Raw genomic sequence first — 7,956 nt, 5'->3', positions numbered from 1 at the left:
CGCCCCAGGGCCTTTCTGCGGGAGCCCTCACTCCTCTGGTCCGCCGGGCTGCGGGGCGGCCCCGAGGACGACGTCCCTCGGTGCGGGGTGGGGAGGAGGCTGCCCTGAGAGCGAAGCGGTCACGGTGGACGTCACCGTGTACAGGTTTGGGGACCTGGAGCTCAAACAGTTTTTCTTTTTCAAGATTAAAGTGGCAGCCGCTCTGCTTAGGGGTTAAGTTGGGTGACTTCACGCCAAGCTGGGGACGGAGTAGAGACGCCGCAGGTCCCCCTCCACCTGCCTGCCCGTGGAGAGTTGCATAGTCAGGCCGTGTTGTACAAGGTCCCAGAAAGAAAGAAAAAAAAAGCGAGCGGTTAGGGTTTGTGGTCTGCACACTGTGAGCCCCGGGCGAGAACGCTAACCCGGAACCTGTGTGGGCGGGTGGCGACCAGGACCAGGGGTCAGACGTGGCGTCCCAGGGCGGTCGCTAAAGGTTTCAGGCTCCTGGGCTGCAGCGGGCGTGGAGGCGGGCACTTCCGAGTCCCAATCCAGTGCACGTGGCTCTCCTCCCATTCCAGCTCCTGGCAGATGCTGGGAGGTGCAGCTTGCCCGACCTTGGCGACCTGGCTGCGGCTCGGCGGGAAGGCGAGGGGAGAATCCTGTGCGCGTAGGGGCCCTGACCCACGGCGCGGAGGGTGGAGGTGCAGGGCTGGGGAGGGCGGGAGGTGGACGCAGGCCTTCACAGTGACACTGCGGACCCCACACCGTCTATTCTGCACAGCGGAGCCGCCTCTACACCAGGTTATCCGCCTAGACTTACCTTCTCATCTCCCTTGGATCCTTGTCTTCACTGGGCATCACTCGTGGTCGCCCGGAGCCTTTACTCTGCGTCCCACACAGGCACACACAGTGTGCGCAGGACTCATGGCAGTAGGTCAACTGACAGCCCTCATTCTTGCAAACGGAAAAGGACTCTAACAAGCCGTCAATGTCCAGAAGTGTTTTCCTTCCCCAGTGTTTAGGTTTATGCGGGAAAAGGGTAAAAACAGTGGATATTAGGTGCAGTCCCACGCTTCATTCCGGTAGTCGCCACTCTTTTGTTCCCACTGAGCCTCTTCACGTTCCTAGTCCGTTGGGGGCTATAGCTTCCACGGAGCCTGGAGCCTGGGACCGTGCCCAGCACACCAGGACTCCTCATGTGACATAGGCCCACTGTCCTAGTCACTCAAGGGTTCCTTCAACTCTCTTTCAAGGAGGAGGCTTGTTAGCATTTAAGGAACAGATCAGTTTGACCTACACCTCATACATCAAAATGAATGGATGAAATGATTAGATGTAGAAAATAAAATCAGGAAGGTACAACAGAATCCAGACCTACATCAAAGCCCTGGGAAAGTTCCATGGAGAGAATTTTCTGAGACAACCTGTGACAGGAGAAGTCGCATGGGAAAGATCTGAGCCACAAAAGAATGTTAAATTGTTCTAGATGACGGTTGTGACCAAAGATTTAAAAACAAACAGATGGGGGAAATGTTCATGGTAAATCTGATAAAGGGTTAAAAATTCTAGCATATGTACAGTCCATGAAAAGGAACAAAAAAAGTACTGAGATAACCTCCCAAAAGTAAACTGCACAAGTGGCATGAACTGGCATTTCCCAACAGAAGAAATAAGGAAAGTAGATATAAAAAATGTATTAAAATGAGAAACCTTTAAAAATATTAAATTAACAAACATCAAGGTTGTATCAAATGCCAGTGACAGTGGTGAAATTAGAACTGTCATATTTCACTGGCATCGTTATAAATTGGTACAAACCAACTGGAAAACAATTTTGTTGTATTTTTAAGAACCAGGCAAGAGTCGTCGCTTCTTACTTTGTTTTCCCTAGAAAACTTCCAGAAAACCAAGCTAGGAAGATCATCGAAAATACTAAAGAGAAAAATACTATATGCACTAAAAATTCATAACATTTGAAGAATGAACATTTGTAAGCAGCATAAATGTCCAATGATAGGTGAATGGTTCAATACATGTCATAGTTATGGAATGGAATGAAATATTATGCATCTTTAAAATTACAAGCATCAGACAAATTTGCCACATGGAAGATTTATTTGATATGAGGTACAGTGAGAATAAAACCAGGATACAGTAAGTACAAATAGAACACGTATGTAAAAATGAATGTACAACTCTACTGTACACTTAAAAATGATGAAGATGATAAATTATATGTTGTGTGTTTTATACCACAATGAGAAAGTATATGTATATGAGAATAAAATTAGAAGGTAATATATAAAAAATCCTAGCTTTTCTGTGGTGGTGGAGAAATTATAAATCATTACTTTTACTTGTCTTTTTTAACTTTTTGAAAAATATTTTATTGTGCTAACATCTAAAGATATTTTGTATTTACAAGCAATAATGTCTTCCTGGCACTAAGTTCATTGTCATACCAGAATGCCAACACCTCACTGACCAAGTGGGATGCTCTAATTACAGCCTGTTTTTTCACTTTCCTGTAACATTTTCTGATTCATTTTATTCTAAGTCAGAAGGGGGAAGAAAAATGAAAAGAGATAAACAAGAACAAACATTTCAAATGTGTTTTTTTTTATTTGTATTTTTTCCTTAGAACTTGGAAGAGAAATTATATTACATGATTTGGCACTTTCCTATTCCTACCACGATAACCCTGGATTACATCTTTGGGGACAGGAGTGGGTGTAGGAGGTCAGTGATCAAATCCTCTGGTGATTCACTTAACCAGAAGATGGTTCTTCGTAAACACCACTTGCTCAGATGCTGGAAAACCCTGTCACTCTGTCACCTTTGCTCTCCCCTTTTTAGGGAAACTGGCCTTCCCGTAAGTGCATTTTCACTGATCTTTCTCAGAAGGAGATCCTGTGGGCTTCCGGTGGGGCTAGAAAAAGGAAAGTTTAAGGCAAAGGCCCCAGCATTGACCGGAAATCAGTCATGTGTCAGGCACTGTCGTAGGCACTGGGGCACAGCAGTGAACAGAACAAAGACCCGCTTCTCGTGGAGCTCACGTTCTGGAGGAGGGAGACAGACAATCACAACGCGTAGTATTTATTTATTCTTATATATTTTTATTGATTTCAGAGAGGAAGGGAGACGGGGAGAGAGAGAGAAACATCAGTGATGAGACAGAATCATTGATCGGCTGCCTCCAGCACACCCCACGCTGGGGATCGAGCCTGCAACCCAGTCATATGTCCTGATTGGGAATCCAACCATGACCTCCTGGTTATAAGTTGACGCTTAACCACTGAACCACGCAGGCCGGGCACAAGGCATAGTATTTAGATAGTGATGTGCTCTATGGAGAAATATGAAGCAGAGGAGGGAAATAGGAAATAGTGAGGGATGGTCAAGCCAGGTTTCCTGAAGGAGGCAAGAGGGAGCCCTGAGAATATCTGGGAGGAGTGGTCCAGGATGCAAAACAGTAAACACAAGACCCCCTTGGGAGCGTGCCTGGCCACTCCAGAAAGCGTAGGAGGCTGGAGTGGAGTGAGGAAGGGCTGGATACCAAGAGGTGATGTCAGGAAGGCAAAGAGCCAGGTCATGCAGGGCCATTGGGACTGTTGACTTTTACTCGAAGTGACATTGGAAAACATGGCAGGCTTTTAAGCAGAAGTGTGACATGATCTGACTTAAGTGTTTATGGGATCACTTTGGGCCCTGTGTTAAGAATAGAAAAGGGCAACGCTGAGCACCCTGGAAGCTGGGTCCGATTTTCCAGGAAGTCAGTGAGCAAAAGCTTTAAGGCCCCTCACGTACAGCCCCCTAGCAATGCGGTCACATCATGAAAGACTAGAATAAAATTTGCAAAAATGGGATATTTTAACCACAAATGGTTAAAACCAAGGTCTCTTTTTATCCCAACTTCCCCGTAGTCCCTTCATGTTTGGTAGTGCTGAAGTAGCTGTGGGCATTTGGGGGACCTTGGGAAGGAAGATTAATCAGAGATATCTATAGTAATAAAAGTGTAATATGCTAATTAGACCGACGTCCATAGCAATCATTGTACCCTTATATGTCTGTACTTGTCTGGTTGTGGCCTTAGGTTTAATTCCTAGGAGTGGAATTGTTATTCAAAAGGAATATGCATATTTTCAAGGTATTTGACACATATTGCAAAATGGCCTTTCAATGAATAGTCCTGCTAGCAGAGTATGGAAATCCTACTAGCTAATTAGGGAACACAATTAGGATTACAATTTTAGGACTACAATTCGGGGTCAGAAGGATTGAACTTGTTTCTTGGGTCATTTGTTGGATTCCTGATAAAGATGGGGGGAGGGGAGAAAGAAAAGAGGAACAGATAAATATAAGATGAGGACCTGCCTAAAACAACATGTCAAGGGTTGTTTTTAGCAACTTCCCTTCTAGAAACATCTACTCCCTTAAGCTGTCTCCCTGGTGCCCAGGATTCCCCAAGGAATGGGCAACCCAAGAGCTCTGGGCTCTGCAGCTACTTCAAAACACATCACATTCCTCCATCCAAACTTGCCACTCGTCAGCCTTTCTCTTCCTCGGCTCTTACGGGAAAGATAAAGACCATGAGTTAAACTGGGTGTCCATATTACTTCTATTAAAGGTATTTGCATTTTATTTATTTTTTTAAAATATATTTTATTGATTTTTTTTTACAGAGAGGAAGGGAGAGGGTTAGAGTTAGAAACATCGATCACCTGCCTCCTGTACACCCCCTACTGGGGATGTGCCCGCAACCAAGGTACATTATTATAGATATCAGAGATATCTATACTAATAAAAGTATAATATGCTAATTAGACCGGCCGTCCTTGACCGAAATCGAACCTGGGACCTTTCAGTCCGCAGGCCGACGCTCTATCCTCTGAGCCAAACCGGTTACGGCAGTATTTACATTTTAAAAGGAAAAAGTATTAATGATGCATTTACACAAAAGACAAATTACACAAACTTATTACAGATAAATTGATTGATCATCACTCCCAATTCTAGTCATTAGTTTGGTGTGTGTCTATCCAGTTCTGATCTATATTAGTGGCCTAGCCTTCATCTACACATCTGTCTCCCCCTACTAGATTAGAAACCCCATGAGGGCAAAGTCAATGTCTTATTCATCACTTTGTCTCCATTCCCCAACCCAGTGTCTCATTGTAGGAATAACCAGCACTAGAAATGAGGGCAGTGAAGCGCGGAGCCCTTAAGGAACTTGCCCAGGTTACCCAGAAAAATGGCAGAGTTAGCATTCAAACTCAGGCAGAGCATGCACTTACTAAAGGTTTAAAAGATAAATATATAATGAACATTCACGCTGGGACCAGTGACATTTGGATAGAAGAGTTGCACCCTAAGCAGGTCCAGCACATGCCATCAAAGCAGAAGTGAGTGCACTTCATGACTTACAGAAGAATCCAGGTAGCATACTAAACACACACACAAAAATAGGTAATTCATTTTCCTTTTTTCTCCTTCAGTTTTGTTTTCTCTGGAAAGACATCTAGTACAGTAACAGTGTTTTAACTAGTTGTGCAATGCTGGTATCTATTGCAGCTCTAAATTGTGGAATACCATGAGAATTTTAATAGCCTAGTGTCCGAAGCGATTGCTCATTATTCTCTTTAAAACAAGAAATAAGACATTTGTCATTTGTGACTCACTTTAAAAAAATCATTTCACTCATTTCCTATTGGACTTACCGCCACTTACAACTACTTTGTAATTTCCTTGGAGGATTCTCCAACTTCTTGTTGTGTCTGGCACAGAGCTGGGCTCACAACACTGGTCACACATCTGCTGAGTGAGTTAACTGTGAATGACTTACACTGGTGTGGCTATGGATTTCCTTAGAACAGTGGTTCTCAATCTTCTGGCCCTTTAAATACAGTTCCTCATGTTGGGACCCAACCAGAAAATTATTTTCGTTGCTACTTCATAACTGTAATTTTGCTACTGTTATGAATCGTAATGTAAATATCTGATATGCAGGATGGTCTTAGGCGACCCCTGTGAAAGGGTCGTTCGACCGCCAAAGGGGTCACAACCCACAGGTTGAGAACCGCTGCGTTAAAAGGAGCATAGCAGCTTTGGTATTCCCCCAGGAACTCCTTTCGTATTCCTTCAAGAAATCTCTTCAACTGCCTGTGCTCTTGGCTTCTTTGGGGCAGAAAGAGTCTTAGGTTTGAGTAAGAAGGTGAGCTAAAATGTGCTCATCAGACCCGAGGCACACAAAATTAGATTAACCTTTATTCTCAGTTCCTTATACTCTGTCGTCATTGGTTCATAAATGGACTTCCTTTAATTATTTATTACTTATTTGCTCATTAGTAATGTATCAAACATCTCTAAACCCATCCCCTAACCCAAGAACCAGAACATGGACAAACCCTTTCCTTTACTTGTATGCTCCTCCCTATTCCAGCCACCTCCTCCCCATCTTAAATGTTGTGTTTATCATTTTGTTGCCTTTTTTCCAATTTTTTTTTCAATTACAGTTGACATTCAACATTATCTTAGTTTCAGGTGTTGTTGTTTTTTTTTTATTGCACTTTTTTCTTTTAGATATTTGTAGATTCACATTGCAATGAGAGCCCCTCTGCCCTTTACCCGGTTTCCCCCAGAGGTTAACATCTTGCAAAACTTATAATTCAGTATCACAACCAGATACTGACATTGATACAGTCAAAATACAGAACATTCCCATCACCACAAGGATCACTCTGTTGCCAGTACCTTTTGTAGTCACAACCACGTTCTCCTGTGCTTGGCCCGCCCACTCCTTAATCCCTGACACTACTGTTCTGTTCTCCATTTCTATTCTTCTGTCATTTCAAGAATGTCATATCAATGTAGTCAGTCATGCAGTACATAATCTTCTGAGATTGACTCTTTTCTTTCAATCAGCATAATTCTCTGGAAGTTCATCCAGGTTGTTGCTGTATCGATAGCTCATTTTTGTTGTTGCTGCTGAGTACTATTCCATGGTGTGGAGGTACCACAGTTGGTTTAACCGTTTACCCACTGAAGGGCATCCGGGTTGTTTCCAGTTCTTGGCTATTATGAATAAAACTGCTATAAACATTCGTGTGAACACAAGTCTTCATTTCTCTGGGGAAATTCCCGAAAGTGCAGTTGCTGGGTCATATAGCAGTTGAATGTTTAGTTTTTAAAAAAAAATTACCAAAGTGTTTCCCAGAGTGGCTGAGCCATTTTAAATTCTCAGTGTGTGAGTGATACCGTGTCGTGGCATGCTCTTCAGCATTGGTTTTGTCCCTATATTTCATTGGAGCCATTCTGATAGGTGTGTAATGATATCTCATTGTGGTTTTAATTTGGATTCCCCTAATGGCTAATGATGTCGAACATCTTTTCATGTGTTTGTCACCTGTATATGCTCTTCAGTGAAATGTCTTTATGTCTTGTTTATAATTTTTTGCTATCCTGTTACTGAGTGTTGTATAGCTACACATGCAAAAAGACTGTCAAACTACAGCGGGAAGGCCAAGGAGGGTTGGTGGAGGGGTGGGTAAGAGATCAACCGAAGGACTTGTATGCATGCATATAAGCATAACCAATGGTCACAAGACACTGGGGGGTATGGGAGGCTAGGGGAAGGTCAAGGGGAGAAAAAAAAAGGAGACATATATAATACTCTTTGTAATACTTTAAGCAATAAAACAATTTTTTTAAAAAATAAATCTTGCTGGGATTTTGACAGGCGTTGCATTAAACCTATATAGGACTTTGGGGAGAACTGACATCTTTGCTAGGTTGAGTCTTCCAATCCATGAGAACAGTGTGTCTTTCCATTAGTTTAGATTTTTATTTCTCTCATGCACATTTTGTAGCTTTTAGCATACAAGTCTGTACATGTTTTGTTAGACTAACACCAATATCTCTTTTCGTTTTTAGTGATTATAAAAAGTATGTTTTTATATATTTTTTTATTGTTTAAAGTCT

Source organism: Myotis brandtii, unplaced genomic scaffold (assembly GCF_000412655.1).
Source record: "Myotis brandtii unplaced genomic scaffold, ASM41265v1 scaffold197, whole genome shotgun sequence".
NCBI lineage: Eukaryota > Metazoa > Chordata > Mammalia > Chiroptera > Vespertilionidae > Myotis > Myotis brandtii.
Note: the sequence above shows the minus strand (reverse complement) of the source record.